This window comes from Rhinatrema bivittatum, chromosome 2, assembly GCF_901001135.1.
Source record: "Rhinatrema bivittatum chromosome 2, aRhiBiv1.1, whole genome shotgun sequence".
In the NCBI taxonomy this organism is placed as follows: domain Eukaryota; kingdom Metazoa; phylum Chordata; class Amphibia; order Gymnophiona; family Rhinatrematidae; genus Rhinatrema; species Rhinatrema bivittatum.
In genome coordinates this window covers 717,616,521-717,633,188 of record NC_042616.1, presented here as the reverse complement: position 1 = coordinate 717,633,188, position 16,668 = coordinate 717,616,521, and the positions used below count along the sequence as shown (strand labels likewise).

The 16,668-nt window shown below is 39.3% G+C and overlaps 1 protein-coding gene across 1 annotated transcript in view; it reads right to left on the bottom strand.

Annotated features, from left to right (window-relative positions):
* VPS13B (vacuolar protein sorting 13 homolog B) overlaps nucleotides 1-16,668 on the bottom strand; it is a 2,198,633-nt gene that overhangs the window by 1,559,797 nt on the left and 622,168 nt on the right.

Below are 16,668 nucleotides of genomic sequence, written 5' to 3'. Positions count from 1 at the left end.
ACATGTATATATGTGTAAGTGAAAAATAAAAGGGGAAAAACTAATTTAACATAAATCTTCAAAACAGACAAATTTTTACCTTGAATCTTCATCTTCAATTTTCATTTAAATACGATTAATGGCATAAGAACTTAGCAATGAAGTTTTGTATTTTAAGTACAGTGAAATATTCTCAAATAATTCAGAGATATAGATTGATTAAAGCACTGAAGTTGGGGGTCTGATCTTTGAGAAGCTTTTTCGCTCTACAAGGTAAGCTAAGTCACTTTTGAACTTTTATTTCTTATTGCAAGCCACGAAAATTTTGCCTTGGTTTAAAAATTGGTTAATATTTATGGGATTTTTGTGACCACGTTTTGATAAAGAATATACGAATGAAAAAAACATTTTTAACTGGCAAATGACAACAGTGTGAGAGTTTCTTCAGCTATTTTTAGTTGCCAAAGATCTTGTTTAATGCCAGTAAAATAAATGAAATGAAAGTCTACTATGAAGATTCAAGATATAAATGTATCTGCGTTTTGAAACTTTACATTCAATTATTTTTTCACCTTTTCTTTTTCACTTATTGGATATTAGTGAATTGTTTGATCTCCTTTCTTGAGCGAATACACATATACATTCACACAGTGCATATACAAGTTATCGCATGGTCTCACTTCAACACACAAGATGTTTTTACAAACTTATCAAATCCTTTACATGACATCATAAGTAGATTTCCCACATATGTTGCTGCCAAGGCCATGGAAAATAGGGCTATGCAATTGTATTTTTTCCTTATTTTACATGCATACATTTTTTATGCATGTAAAAATGCATTTACATGCATAAAGTGTATGCAAAAAATAAAATGAAATTTAAAAGCGCAAAAAAAAAAACAAATAAAATTTTTCATCTGCATACAGCTAATGGAAATGTCTCATTTTTTCAGTCAAGCCATTTAACATGTAATTCCCACATTTTTCTTTTTTAATCATTTTTCCCAATTCTTAAAGTCAAGTTAAATTCCCAATTCTTAAAGTCAAGTTAAATTCACCACGTCAGGCAACTCAGCTATTTTTAGCTATAATTACACATACCTTTAAAAAATATAGGTTATTAATAGGGTCATTATTGAAAATGCATTATGGCGTTAACGCATACGTTAACATCATAATGCAAGTGATAATCGTGTTACCGTATGTTGTGAATGCTAATTTTTTGAAGGGGCGGGATTAATTAAAATGAGAGAGAGAGAGAGAGAAAAGTCTCACAAGGTTGAGATTTCAACTATGTTCTCTCGCCCTAGCTTGTTAGTACCCTGTTATAGAGTCCATCAAGCTAGGGTGAGGGAACATTGTAGAAATCTCAATTTTGTGAGACTTTCCTCACTCCAAATGACATCAAATCTTCACCGAGGTGAACTGTGCTGTTCATACATCTCACTCTGCATGTCAACCTGGCCCCTAAACAACCAGCAACACCTCACCTTGAGCTATTAGCTGGCCCTCCTTATAGAGATATAAATAGTTGAGTACTATGAAGGTCTTATAAATAGTCTCTCTCTCTCCCCACCCTCAGCGAAAACTTTACCGCACCCTGCAATACTACCTATGCGAAGCACTATGTTAGCGCACGGTGCGGTAATTCTAAAGTTACCATAAACACGCCCTTTTTTCTTAGCGCAGGCGTTATCCATGTGTTATTATGGCATTTTGATGAATCTGGGGTATGTTAGATATACAATACATAAAAATACTATATCATTATTGCAAATCAATTATAAAATGTTACTAATATTTAAAATGATCCCTCACGAGAGACTGAATTTCTTAAGAGTCATGGAATAAGGAAGCAATGTCCTATCGTGGTTTGGTAACTGGCTAAAGGATAGAAAACAGAAGGATTTCTGTGTAAAAATACGATTTTGAAACTTTTCTAAAGAAGGCCAAGTAACTGCCAACATTTTACTGACTGTATGAAATTCCAAAAGATTGGACTTTATGGGACAATAAAGGCAGTTGCCAACTGAGTTTGAAGCCCAAAAGAGCAGAATTAAATGGCTAGGCCAAAAAAATAAATCTGGCATCCGACCGAGAAATTCATTCATTCAACAATGACATCTCCTACCAAATACTGTATATTTTTTCCAGCATCCTTTCTTATTGCAGTTGTTTAAGAACTGTCAGATCGCTAGTTGATTGTGATCTATTGCAAGAGGACCTTGTGAGACTGAGGGACTGGGTGTCTAAATGGCAGATGAAATTTAATGTTAACAAATGCAAAGTGATGCATATAGGAAAGAATAATGCAAACTATAGGTACACGATACTGGATTCTATATTAATCATCACCACCCAGGAAAAGGATCTTGAATCCTTTACATATAATACTGTGAAATCCTAAGCTCAGTGTGCAACAGCAGTCAAAAAAAGCAAACACAATGTAAGATATTATAAGGAAAGAATGGAAAATAAAAAAAGAATATTATAAAACCTCTGTACTGATCCACTGAGCAACAAGGTTGAGTATTGTGTGCAGTTCTAGTCATCCCTCCTCAAAATAGATAAGGGTATATTTTAAAACAGCTGCGCACAAAAATATACGCTATTTTATAACCTACGCTGGGTGCAGAGATCCAGTGAAGAGAGAGAGAGAAAGAGAGACTCTTTATAGGATTCAGTCTGATACACTATATATGGACCACTGTAAGGGGGCACACTTTCATTCAGGGTGAGTTTTCAGGAAGTGGGCTGGGGATACGGGATGGTGTTAAAGATACATTCAGAGGTATCCATTGTAAATTTCACATAGTTAAAGATTTTTTGACCTTATAAGTAATAAAAATTCTAAAAAGAGAAGTTGATTTATATACTGCAGTCTCTGCTAGCTGCACTGTACATAACACCTTTTCATCACTTATAAGGTCTAAAATTCTTTAATGATGTGAATTTTACAATGGATACCTCTGAATGTGTCTATAATAACGCCTCCCTATCCCCATCCCACCTCCTGAAAACTCACACTGAATGAAAGTGTGCTCCCTTGCAATGGTCCATATAAGGAGTGTATCAGATTGAGCCCTGTAACGAGGCTCTCTCTCTCTCGACCCCCTCCCTCCGATGTTTACTGGACTCCTGCGCATAACACAGAGGAAAATTTGGAGTGAAATGTCAGCCTTGGCCCCGCCTCTGAAATGCCCATGTCCTGCTCCTTTTACGTCTACTTTTTCTGGGTGTATGTACCTCAATATATGCGTGCTCTTCTCAGCTATTTAAAATTTGCATAACTCCTGCTCGGGTCACTTATACACATATGTGGCCATTTTTGTGCATGCAATGCGTTTAAAATCTACCTTATAATTAAGAAAGGCAACCAAAATGATAAAAGGGATAAAATGGCTCCCCTATAAAGTGAGGCTAATCAGATTAGGGCTCTTCAACCTGGAGAAGATATGGTTGAGAGGAGATATAATAGTGGTCTACAAAATCATGAATGAGGTGCAATGGATTAACAGGTAACTGTTATTTTTCAAATTGTACTTGGACTAGGGATCATGCCTTCAAGCTAATAGGTAGCACATTTAAAACAAATCAGATAACTTTTTTTTTCACTCAGTGCACAATTAAACATCAAATTTGTAGTTAATCAATTACGAACCTTCCTTGATTCTTATTCTCACTCCCCTTAAAGATTAGCAAGTGATACGAGGCAGAAAGTATGTATATTAGGAGTAATGTCTCTCTTTTCAATTGTATAAGTCTTGTACTGTTTTCCTTTTATTTCACTCATTTGTTATTTTCCTTTCCTTACCTGGAGTAATACTAATTCCTTTTTGCTTATTACTAAGTAATAGACAGTAAAAAAAAAAATTTCAATATGTAAAAGTATTAACAATTTACCTAAATAATTGTACACTGTCTATTTTTTCTTGTTGTAAAATGTAAAAGCAGCATAAATAAAAAATTAAAAAAAAAAAAACCATCAAATTTGTTACCAGAGGATATGGTGAAAGCAGTTAGCTTATTTGAGTTAAAAAGGATTTGGACAAATTACTGGAGTTAAAGTCCATAAACTATTATTAGCCATGTAGACTTGGGAACGCAAGAGGAATTGGCTCTATTCTTTGGAATTATGCAGAGTACTTTTGACCTGGATTGACTAGGACAGGATGCTCGATTTGATGGAGCTGTAGTATGACTTTATATGGCATTTCTGATATTTGTATAGGCTAGATATATTATACATGATGTAAAAAATGGTTTTACATTTTTTAACCTTCAAAAAATCTTTACAGTTCTTCTTGGCCTTGAGATTAAATATACTTATGGGACAGGATAGCAAAAACATTAAAACATCCTTAGAAAAAAATAGTAAATTAATGAAATATTTGCAGAAGTAAAAGGCATTCAAGAATTTAACACAATGGATACTCTAAAAAGAAGGAAAGAAAAAGGCTGTGGAATAGGACATAAGCACAATCAAGCCCAAAATATTTATAATTTTTAATTGCTTAAAAGCATACAAAAAATAAATAGTGGGATGAGATCATTCATTATTATCTGTTAATTTCTGATTACATGGTTTGAATTCTTCTGTATGTTGGCATGTGACAGTTTTATTTTCTTGTAAATTAAATGCATATAAAAATATTTGAAATTTTTAAGTTTGTGCATACATTGTAAAATTTAAAGTTGTAAAACCTGTAATTGGACCAATAAAAAGAATGTACTAAATAAGTTTGAGATATCAAAGGTCCTTTCTTCAGATATGAAAACAAGACATGTTTTAAGTTGGGGTCTAAGTTTGGTGTATGTCTTGGAATAATTTTTATTTTTATATTTTTTCTACTATGATATGTTTAACCATGTACATTGCCTATTTTTTCTGCATTCAGCATTCAATATATTTGATTTAAAATGCATAAATGCATAAATAAAGAGTTAAAAAAAAAAAAGTCTTGTGTGGTCTCAAAGGCTGATATACCTACAATAGTTTTTGACAGATTATATCAATGCCCGTGTCTGTGCCCTGCCTGGCACTGCTGCCTGGTTGTCCAAACACAACTGTAGTCAGAGGCATTAAAACAGCAGGTTTTATATGCCAGTCTGTTACATCACAGGCTAATTGCAGTTCAACGTCTACAGAAAACAGCATTGTCTTACATTCTGAAGCACACAAACATCCTGTTCCTCATAACATACTTGGGCTTTACTTTCCAGGTTATGCTTTGACATGCCTTGGTCAGTTTTGATATTATGGGTCCTAATGGTTCCTCTTCCAGGCTTCCTTGTCTCTCAGTAATGGAGGCTCCATCCTTGACATAGCCTTGCTTGACCAACCCTTGCTCCTCAGCCACACAGCACCTTTCTGACAGCACTACCATGATGTAGACTGCCGCTTGGAGGTCAGCCTTGAGCTGTGGGTCCTACTGGCCTCCAAGTAAAGGTGACATTTTTATTTTATTTAGATTTTTATTCCACTTTTCACATTTTTTTCAGCACTTCAAAGTGTATTACATTCAGGTACTGTAGGTATTTCCCTATCCCCAGAGGGCTTACAATCTAAGTTTGTACCTGAGGCAATGGAGGGTAAAGTGACTTGCCCAAGGTCACAAGGAGCGACAGCAGGACTCAAACCCTGGTCTCCTGGTTTATAGCCCACTCCTCCACTTGTCCTTACCATGGTGCTGTCCAACCAGGCCTAGCTCCTTTGGCTAAATAACCTCACTAGTACTGCTTTCCATCAACACTGTCTGGCTTCCTTGGCATCTGCCCTGTTCCACCTTTTCCCAAGGCTATTATTTCTCGGGAAAGCCCTTGTCATTCAAACAAACATTACACCTCCCAGTGCTGAATTTCTGCCTCACATTGCTGTGCTTTATTTTACTTTTTTGCTTATCAAATGCACCATCTTTCCCTGCATAGTGCAATCCATACCCTTGAAGGGTCAACTCTTTGTACATCTCTGGTTTGTATCCAGTGATGAGAACTCATTTCATCATATTGATAGAATAAATATTATCAGAACTTACACAAATTCCAGATTTTTTCAGAACTAGTATATATATTGCAATTCTGCACAAGAAGATTTTAAGTAATGTTTTATCATATAGACCAGCTAAAACGTTTTCAGAATCTATCAAGAATCCCATGATTGAAATGTAATTTTCAGTGTTAAGTTGCTGTATGTTCTTGTTATGGTTTTGAGGTATTGGAGTGGATTCTTGGGTACTGCGGTGATGGCCACTCCCACAGGGAGGAGCCCCATGAGGAACCACAGTACTAAGCTAGACTCTATACACACAGACACAGAGAATTTGTATTTATTATACAGATTGATGGTACTTGCCCAAGGAGCGGGCAAGCAGTGAGGTAACCCAGTAGAAGTAGTCCAGGGTCCACAGCAGAGGAGACCAGTCCCACTCTCAAGTAGATGGTAGGCAGCGCATGGTAGTAGAGGAAAGTCCTGGATGTAGACTCAGAGCGCTGAAGCTGAAAGTGAGACAGACTGTCAGGGTTAGTTACTCACTGAAGTAGATAGCTGGCAGAAGTAGATAGCTGATGAAGATCCTGGCAGGCAGAAGTAGATCAGTAATAGGCACCAGAGTAGGAAGAACAGGCCCTCAAGGAGCGCGTACCCAATATCCCAGATAGGTACCTGTAAGAGAGCAAAGGGCCCCCGAGGAGCGGGTAACCCAGGTTAGCGATGAATTACCCCGAAGAGCAGAGAGAGAGCTTCCTGCAGCAGCTAGGAAGCGGCAGATCAGCTTAGACCGGAGGCAGTCCAATCCTTGCTAACTCAGTTTGTTAGCAAACGAAGGGCAGGCTAAATACCAGGATGTCGTGAAGTCACTCGGAGGAGACGCCCCCGAGGTTCCCGCCATGACGTGGATAAAGACGTGGGTGGCTTGTGCGCACCCTAGGAGGCCCTCAGGAGAAACATGGCGAACACTGTCGCCGTTGCCGTTCCAGGGATGCCAGAGAGAGCTGTATGAAGATGCGGCACCAGCCATCATCCCAAGGTTTGAGGAGAGAGAAGGAAGAAAGGTGAGGCACAGAGTTCGAAGCCGTCTGAGAACAGATGGACGCAACAGTTCTATGTAGAATTTATTTTTTGTTATATGGACAAAAGCAGTAGAGGATTAACTAACTTTGTAAAAATAAGATGTGCCTGGCTAAATGGTGAGAGCCTATTTGAGATTTGTGGCTCAACGGAGTTTGTTTAGATAAGAGAAAACCTTTTAAAGAAAAACAAAAACCAGGGATGTTTTCTCTTTGCTCGAGCAGTAAAAAAAAAAAAAGCATAGCTTTTATTTACAAGGTACAATGAAGCTGCAAGCAGCCAGCAACTCCACTCACACAGAAAGAGGAGGCAAGTATAGATACAAAGCAGTATGGAAGCCCTAGTAAATGAAAACAGTTCAGTACTAGCTAACCCAAAACAGCACATCATAGTTAAATATGTTTCCAACTGAGCTCCTTGATAAAAAAAAAAAAAAAAAAACAACTGGTAGTAATCACTGATTGTTTAAGAATAAATCAATATGATGTATTCTCATGGGCCTTCCAGTGTGGTTGGTATTGATTTTTAAAATTGTACACATAAGGCAAGCAGGATTTCAGTAACACTAGTGTCCTGTGTTTTCACAGGATCATTCTTGGAAGGAGGATGACAAAGGATGCTGTTCATGATTGTTAAATTTAATCATCAAAATCTTAGGGCGGAAACAGTATGGGCCTGAGCTCAGTAGTATTTTATTTAAAAGAAAGTTAAATGCACACTGTGTATATATACATACAACAGTACTTCATACATACAACTAAAATCATAACATATTATATAGTCTAATAGTTCTTCAAAACAATCTCTTTCTGGTGTGCTGGTCCTGCAGTATTCAAAACCTAAAGAGCCTGCACATCTTCTATGCTGATCTCATGATGCAAGAAAAAAGCATAGAAGTACCACCAGCTGTGCACATTTTGAACATGCTGCAGGGCCGGCACAGGAAAAGGAGCGGCAGAATGGGCTCCTGCCACTGACAGCTGACTCCTGCTCTCCAGCACGGTGATCGTCCCCATTACCAGGCCAATCCAGCAGAAGGGAAAGAAGCTCCAGGAGGGCCACTAGCAGAGCTCATTCTGCCAGCAGCTGAAGAAATGAAAATGAGACAAAGAAAGCACAAGCATGAGTATGTATATTGTGCGTGTTTATGTGAGAGAAACTGTGTGCGCATGTGACAGGAAAAATCAGTAATCCACGATAATCTCAGAGTGACTAGATATCAGAAGTTCTCAAGTATAGAGCGTGGCAGATATTTTTTATCCATAGTAGTTTGAAATATTGGGTGTCATTTGATATGTCTGCAATGTCAAAATATTTTATTAGTGTTTGGAAATTATTTTTTTAATATGAATTATTTTAGTCATTTGTTTTTACTGAATAGTAAAAAGCACAATAGAAACATGGATAGAGTATTGGGACTCTTCATACACCATGGGCCGGATTTTTAAACTTGCGCGCACAAATGTATGCCAGATTTTATAACATGTGACGCCAGGGCTTTGTGAAAAGGGCAGGGGTGGGACCAAGGCCTCCGGCACAGCAGCCGTGCCGGAGGATCGCAAGTTACGCCTGCCAGAAGCAGGCGTAATTTACAAAATAAAGGTAGGGGGGGGGATTTAGGTAGGGCTGGGGGGCGGGTTAGATAGAGGAAGGGAGGGGAAGGTGGGGGGCGAAGGAAAATCGGGCCACATGCGTAATCCTTTTAAAATCCGCCCCATATCAATAAAAGTACATTTCAAAAGATTAACACCAAAACAATAACTATACGCTTGGTGTCAATATGATAAACAATATGTACGTTACTCACTATCCACAAGATATGTAAAAATAACAAAGATCATCTTAAGTCATTTAAAAGTTGGCTCCACTATCTTTAAATATGAATTTTTAATTATTGGATGTTATTCTATTCATCAGTTGCTTTGAATATTCTTTTTATTGGTATGGTTTTACTACTATTGATTTCTAGTCTTGATTTTTATTTGATATTTATAAAGAATGGTGTTCAAATAAAGGCTGAATGATTTTACACAATTTCTGCACTCTGGTTTAGATGTACTTAAGGGCTTTCCCATGGATATAAAATTGGAAAAGCCCTTTAGTACATTTTGCCCTGTGTCTGCAATTTTTTCTGCTTATAGGTCCCAGTGTCACATTTTTGGCTGATAGTGTTAGAAAAACTCTACTTTTGAAAAGCCAGTAGCACAGGACTATATAATGTGTCAAAGAGTTCTATTAGTAATTTTCAAACTTGAGAAAAAGGAGAAAGTGCAGTCTGGAAAACACAGAAATGGTATGCCAAATGATAAACTGTTACTTCAAAATATTCATGTGATCACTACAATTCTTGTAGTCTCAATCCTGCATTTTACATGACAGAAAATAAGTAATGCTGTCAAGTCATAGATGAAGTCATGTATTTAGGCACAGTTATCAAGTTTTAAGAACAAGTAATTCAGGATGTTTATATTATTAAAGAAAGATGCAGATTTTTATGTTCTTATATAAAGCAGACATGCTCATATTCATTTAATGGCTGAGCAAGCAGTTACAATGTGTGCCATAGAGAAAGCTCACATTTAGGAGACACTCCAGATTTTATTATGCCTTGCATAAACCAATAAGAAAAGTGCTAAAAAGGCAAAAATCTGATTCCCTGAGAATAGCCATGTTATTCTTTTCCAGCTACTCCTGAGGATTAAATATGAGCAATGTAACTGACTTCGTGGAGGCTATGTAACCTCTTAACCACTAGAGCAAGTGGTAATTGCAATTGCTTGTATAAATAAAGGAGAAAAAAGTTAAGGAACAATATTAGTCAATAATCCCTCAGCACAGAAATATTGAACTGCTGCCATTACACAAATACAACAAATCATATGAACATGAACCCTGACACCGGAAGATACTTTGAGAGGTGTGGCCACATGCCAGTGTACATTTCTTTCCCTAAGTCACCTGGCTGGCCCATTATTTCTAATTTTAATACAATGCCACATTTTCGTACTGAAATTGCTTAAAACATTCAGTGATTTATTTAAAGTGTACATAGTTTCTTTTCACACCTACTTAAAAAGTTTTAGCTCAGACAAAAAGTATTGCAATCGTTAAATACACCAATGAAAGTCGGAACTCGTTTATGGTATTTTTCTGAATCACAAGAAACGATATATAAGGTATCTGAACTAACAGCACCTCACACCAAAAAGGATATTAGTCTTTAATCCTCAACTCATTCAATGTTTTAAAAAATAAATCTTAGCCCTTAAGTCTGGTTAAAGCTCGGGAAGTTAAGTGGTGTCTATACAAACAAATCGTTTCATCAGCAGTTTTATATTTCTTTCAAACTTCATACAAAAAGCACCTGTTTGAAGTGAGTAATGGAGTTTTACATTCATCGTACTCAGGAACAGTGTATGTAACCTATTCTATCTTTCTCCCTTGTGGTATATATTTTAGCTTATATTGCACAGCACATTACCATCATGTATAAAGACTCTCTGATCAGCAGTTTGGCGTGCAGACAGCAACCTGCATGAGTGCACTTCTTCTCTAAATAAAGTATTCACTTGATTCAATAAAGCAAATTAAAACCATCCCTTCTGAGTTCATCTCAATTTCGCTGTAAAAATATTACACAGGTGGAGATACATACACCAAAAAGAGAGAGAAAGCAATTCATAATTTGCAATTGTTCTCCAACGAAAGCATTTTAACAAAATCATAATAATGGGTAAGGTCCTCTGGCTTGTGCAGAGAAATTTTGAGCAAGATTAAAATGCAAGTGCACCTCAAAGGGCTATCAGCCATTACCATGCACCAATTACCTCAGTTCCTTTTATACAAGAGAGAGAAGTGCAAGCAAAAATGACAGATAGACAATCTCCAAAGGGGGCAGAAAAAAGTTTGAGAGGCTATATTAAAATGCTGTTTTTGAGGAAGTACAATTATAAGTAAGCCATTATCCTTTATCTCCAAAAAAGCAAAAAACATTGTGAACGCTGTCAAACCTATGCAATTAGTTAACTAATAGGTATCTGTTAAACACCAAAAAAAAAAAAAAATACCAAATTAGCTAACAAAAATTAAGAATAAGCAACAGGTGTTTAAAGTTCATTTCATAATTGTCTGAATTCTACTTTTATAGAATCAAAATACATAAAATGGACTGTGGAGGTTGTCAGTTGGTCAGGATCCTTTAACAACCCCTCGAGTACAAAGAAGCCATTCGAACAGAGCAAGAATTGAATCATAAGGCACTCATTGGGTCAATAAAGACATTAGTCCGGACCATCAGCAGATATGCTTCTTATTCCTAGGATTTTTTCTGGCAACAACTTTCCAAGCTACTGAAGCACAACCCTCAGACTTCTTCCACAGGTTGGCACAGAAGTTTTCCTGGCATGACTTGAAAGTGTAATGCAATATTCTGGAGCATATTTCACCCAAAGACAAACTGTGGTCCTCTCCAAGTCACAGATAGTAAAGATTGCTTCTCATTTTCTTTTTGGTTATGATCAAATGCAAGGTGTAAGTCATGAGCTGAGAATGGTTCCTTTTTGGCCTTTTGGCTGAGAACCTGTATCACACAGAGAAGAGGAGGGGGTGTTAACAACCTGACCACACAATCAAACTGGGAACACAAATGGACCCTAACTAAAGAAGGAGAATTAAACCTCCTGCAAAACAAATTAAAAAAAAAAATCCTCTCAGGGACATATCTTAAAGGGAGCACAATTTGAAACTGCTGGTTACACTGACAACATTTTTGAGAGATACAGCTCACAAAAATATAATTAAGCTGCACTGAAAGAAAATGATCAATAAATTTAACATATTAAAGTGTTTTCAATACTAAAACAGCATAAGTATCCAGCAGGAGGACAAAAAAATAAAAAAAGTAAAATCAATAAAGAATTACTCAATTTGGATTAACAGACAGAAAAGGTGAGAAGAAGGAAATCCATAGCAGAAGACCAACATAATTTGGTGAGCAACTTAAACAGCAGAAAACTGAGCTTTCGCATTGGTGAAGTAGAATAGAAAACAAGGCTGTAACCATATTGGAATGGTTACGCAACACAGACGCACAAGAATAGTTCATAAAGAGGTACATTTTAAAAGCGGCGCATGGGTGTCCATGTGCACGTGGTTCCTGGCACATGCACATGGACGTGCCAATTTTATAACATGTGCGTGTCGCCGCACACGTTATAAAATCTGCTACCCGCGCGCACATGCTCACCCGATTTTATATCTGCGCACGCACAATGGGGGAATTTTGTAATAAATGCGCACTGACGCAACTAGGCCTTTCCCCAGTTCCCTTGGGTACCCTTCCTCCCTTTTCCCCTCTCCGCCTCAACCCCTAAATCCCCAACCTATTTTTTTTTTTTTATTGCAGAACTTACCTGCTGTCCCAAGCAGAAGTAAGTTCTGCGTGCCGGCTGGCGCTTCACCGAGACAGCACTTGATGGCGCTGTCCCAACTGGCCCCCACCCCACCCTTTTTCAGCATCCTGGCTCTTCCGCATGTACCAGCAGATACACTCGTGGACGTGCTGCTCTGAAAATGCGGTCAGCGCATCTGTGGCCCGGCCACTCGCATATCTCCGGGTATTGGCGTGCATCGGGTTTTAAAAATTCAGCAGAAAATTATCTGAATTCTCACCTTGCCAGACCCTTCACCAGTGACAAGCCACAGCAGGGAAAATATCAGTGACTCTTAAATGTTTATTTTTGAAGAAACTGATACACAAGTTAACATAGGTATACGGACATCAATTCTTCAGCGTTGTTTGGAAACTTAGAGATTACAAATACAGTATGTTATTTTTGTATCAGATTTATAATCTCTTTTCAAAGCTCAAAGAGGAAAATATAATTTCTCACTACATTATCAAACACAAATAAAATTCAATAATATGAAAAATATAACCAAGCACTTATGCAAACAAAATTCAGCAATAAATATAATTTAAAAAAATAAGTATAACAAATCAGAAAAGCAGGATGATGCATTATAAACAGTCCTTGAGACTTAAATGCCAGAATAAACAGGTGAACTTTAAGGAATTTCCTAAACTTCATAAAATCAGCTGCCAGCTGAAGTTCCTTTGAAAGCCACGTCGAGTTGGGGAGCAGCAAATGAAGAGACTCTGCTTCAGGTGGTTTGCAGTTTAAACTGTTTTAATGGTGGCATTCTCGAAAGACCAGGCTCTGAAGGGCACAGGAATCAACATATCTATGAAGGAATTCTCTAAGGCAGACAGCTATAAAATCATTAAGTGATTTAAAATTTAAGGTTAAAAGTTTTAATTTATCCCTAAACTGAACTTGAGGTCTACGTAATTTATATAAGATCAGGGGCAGATTGGCCTATCGGTGTTTTGGGCAAGACCTGGTAGGCCAGGACGCCCAGTCATGTGGTTGGTGTTGGTTGCAGCAGCCCCATCCCTGCAGAGCCACTATGTGTAACATCAGCCCATATCAGCTCTTCTCATGCTCAATTCTCTGATTTTAATTTTCACTGTAGCAGCTGTGTGGGGCCTGCACTCCCCTTCTCCTTAACCAACACAGAAGACTGGAGCCACTGGAAACCAGGCCAGCAGAGCCGAAGACTGGAGTCGCTGGTCACCGCCGGAGTCCAGGCTGGTGGAGTCAAAGATCGGAGCTGCTGGCTGCCGCCGGAGACCAAGCCGGTGGATTTAAAAATGAGCCGCTGGCCACCACTGGAGACCAGGCTGGCAGAGCCGAAGACAGCATTAGATCATAAATTATCTGGCTGGGTGAATGAATTCTTTGCTTCCGTGTTTACTAATGACAATCCTGTTAACTGGAGTTGAAGTCCCCAGACTGAAGGGTTTCGGGAAGATTGGGCATAGTGTCTTGGGAAAACTGTTCCTTGTTGTGTTTACTTATGCCTAGTGTTAGCGATCCTAAAAGGAAGGGGAGAGCCAGACTAACCAAAAGACAACTTCTGGTTTACCTTTGTCAGCTGCTGATGTAGGGGACTGCAGCTTGTGAGTGGGAGTGTGGCTGGCACACATTAGAGGGAGTGCTTGATAGTCTAGATTTTTATTTTTGCTATGGGTCAGGGCTTTTTTATGCCTGTACCAGAGCCACCTGTTAACACACCAGCCAATAGGATATAGCACCACTATGGCCCCACCAATGCAACCTACTTGAAGAGATGGCATTCTTATACTAAAGATAATGGGCAGAGGCAGTTTCTCCTTGACAGGACCTTTGATTGGGATAAAATTGTATATCTGGAAAAGGCTCTGAAAGAAAGAGAAAAAGTTAGTTCAGATGAATCATTAGCCTATCAGCACTGGTGGCGCAAAGTTTCATTTAGGGAAGAAAATCTGCAAAAGCTAGTTTAAAAAAGTTTTTGGTGGAATCTTATAGAAACATAGAAACATAGAAATGACGGCAGAAGAAGACAAACGGCCCATCCAGTCTGCCCAGCAAGCTACGCACTTTATCCATTTTTATTTCCCTTTTTCTCTCTCCCACCTGTTACTATTGGCTTCCAGTACCCTCCAGCCCTAATTCCCCTCCACCCCACCACCAATTTAGAGAGCAGCGCCGGATCTGCATCCAAGTGACATCCAGCTCAATTAGGAGTAGCAACTGCTGTAACAAGCAGGCCAAACCCTTGCCCCATACTCTTACCCACCCCTGTTATTTTTTGTTTGGTTTTTTAAATTTTTTTTGGAGAAAGCAGCCCTCCATCCTTCCGCTCCGTGAAGGTGGAACAATAACTACTGGCCACTGGCATCCCGCTCCGTGAATGCCTCTGTGGCTACTGCCGCTCCGTGCAGTGTTTTGCTGCCTCCACTTTATTCACGCCCTCTAGACTTGATGGATCTCAAAACGCATTGCTTGAGGCAAAGGAAAAATTAAGAGCTCTATGCAGTGAAAATACAAAAGAGGAAGTGGCATGCAGTCTTAAAAATTGTCGACCTGGAGTTGCAAATATAGGAAGAAAAAATGGGTGTGCCCCAGTTTCTGGCATCTGCAATGCAATAGAGATGAGAGGTGAGAAAGGGCTTTCTCTAGTCTGCAATATCCATAGCCCAACTCTCCCATGTTACACCCCTGTCCTTTTGTATCCAGTCATTGTTCCCTCTTGTCCTGATCCCCCATTGGAAGATATTCTGGATGATCTAGTTAAGCAATTCTCACCCGTTGTGTCACAACACACCAGTGTGTCGTGGCTCCCGGTGTCTAATTGCCCCGGTTGTACTTCCCTTCTCCCTTTTTCCAGCCCCCGCAGGCCAATGGGAAGCCTCCTTTCTTCCTGCCCCCACCGCCCAATGGGAAGCCTCCATCATTCTTCCTGCCCCCACGCAGGCCAATTGGAAGCCTCCTCCCTTCTACCTGCCAGTGGCAGTAGGAAGAAGGGAGGAAGCCTCCGATTGCCCAGTGAGGCAGGAAGAAGGGGCATCGCATAGCCCGTGGGTGGGGTGGGAAGAATAGCAGTGTTGAACCCCGACAAAGCAAGGCCGCCACATGAGCTCATCCCTGTGGTGGCAGGAAACCCAACCCCGACCAAGCAAGGTCAGCACAGGAGCCCATCCCTTTGGCAGCGAAAAAGAAGGCCCGCCTGAGTAAAGCCGCGGTGGAACTGGATTCCATCCCTGCAGCAAAGGAAGAAAAGGTTTGGCGGTGAGAGCTTATGTGTGGGGGGTGGGAATGGGTGCCTGGGTGAGAGCTTGTGTGAGTGGCTGCCTGGGTGAGAGCTTGTGTGTGGGTGTGAATGGGTGCCTGGGTGAGAGCTCTTGTTTGTGGGTGTGAATGGGTGCCTGGGTGAGAGCTTGGGTGGGAATGGGTGCCTGGGTGAGAGCTGGTGTGAATGGGTTCGAGAGCATTTGTGTGTGATTGAGAGCTTGTATACAAGAGAGCATGTGTATGATTGAGAGAAAGAATGGTCAAGGAAGTGATGTGTTTCTGTGTGAGAGAGAGAGACTGGTCAGGAAAATGTCTAGTGTGTGTGAGAGAGACTGGTCAAGAAGATGACTGGTGTGGTGTGAGAGAGACCGAAACTGGTCCTGCGGTCTAACTGGGGGTGGGGGGGGAGTGACTGGTTGTGGGCTCTAAGGAAGAGGACTGTGAGGACAGAGCTTCAGCAGCTCTTGCTGTTTGTGGTGAGTGCTGTTGGCCTGGAAGAGAAAGGAGTAGGAGAATTGCTGGAGAGGGTAAGTAAAGGTGGCTTTTTAAGTTTATTTTTCTTGATTGACTACCATTTTAATTATTGGGTATTATGCAATGTCTGCTGTTTTGAAATATTCTTTTGATATTTGGACATGTTTTAATAATTTTTATGAGTTTTTAATTGTTGGATTTTATTCTGTTGAGCAGCTGTTTTGTAACATTTTTAGTATAGCTTTACAATTATTTCTGTGTGGGGCTCTATAGCAGCTTGGCTTATTCTGCTTTCCTAATAGGAAGTGTATTAGTGTTTAGGGCCAAGTTTAATATTTGTAGTGTTGCCTTTTCATAGATAGGGTTGTTACTGTGAGTGTGTTCCATAAAACAGGTGTAACTTTGTGCGGGTTAGTTTGTGTGCATTATTGCAGATCCTGGGGAATATATTAGGTGCTATATTTCTCTTTCC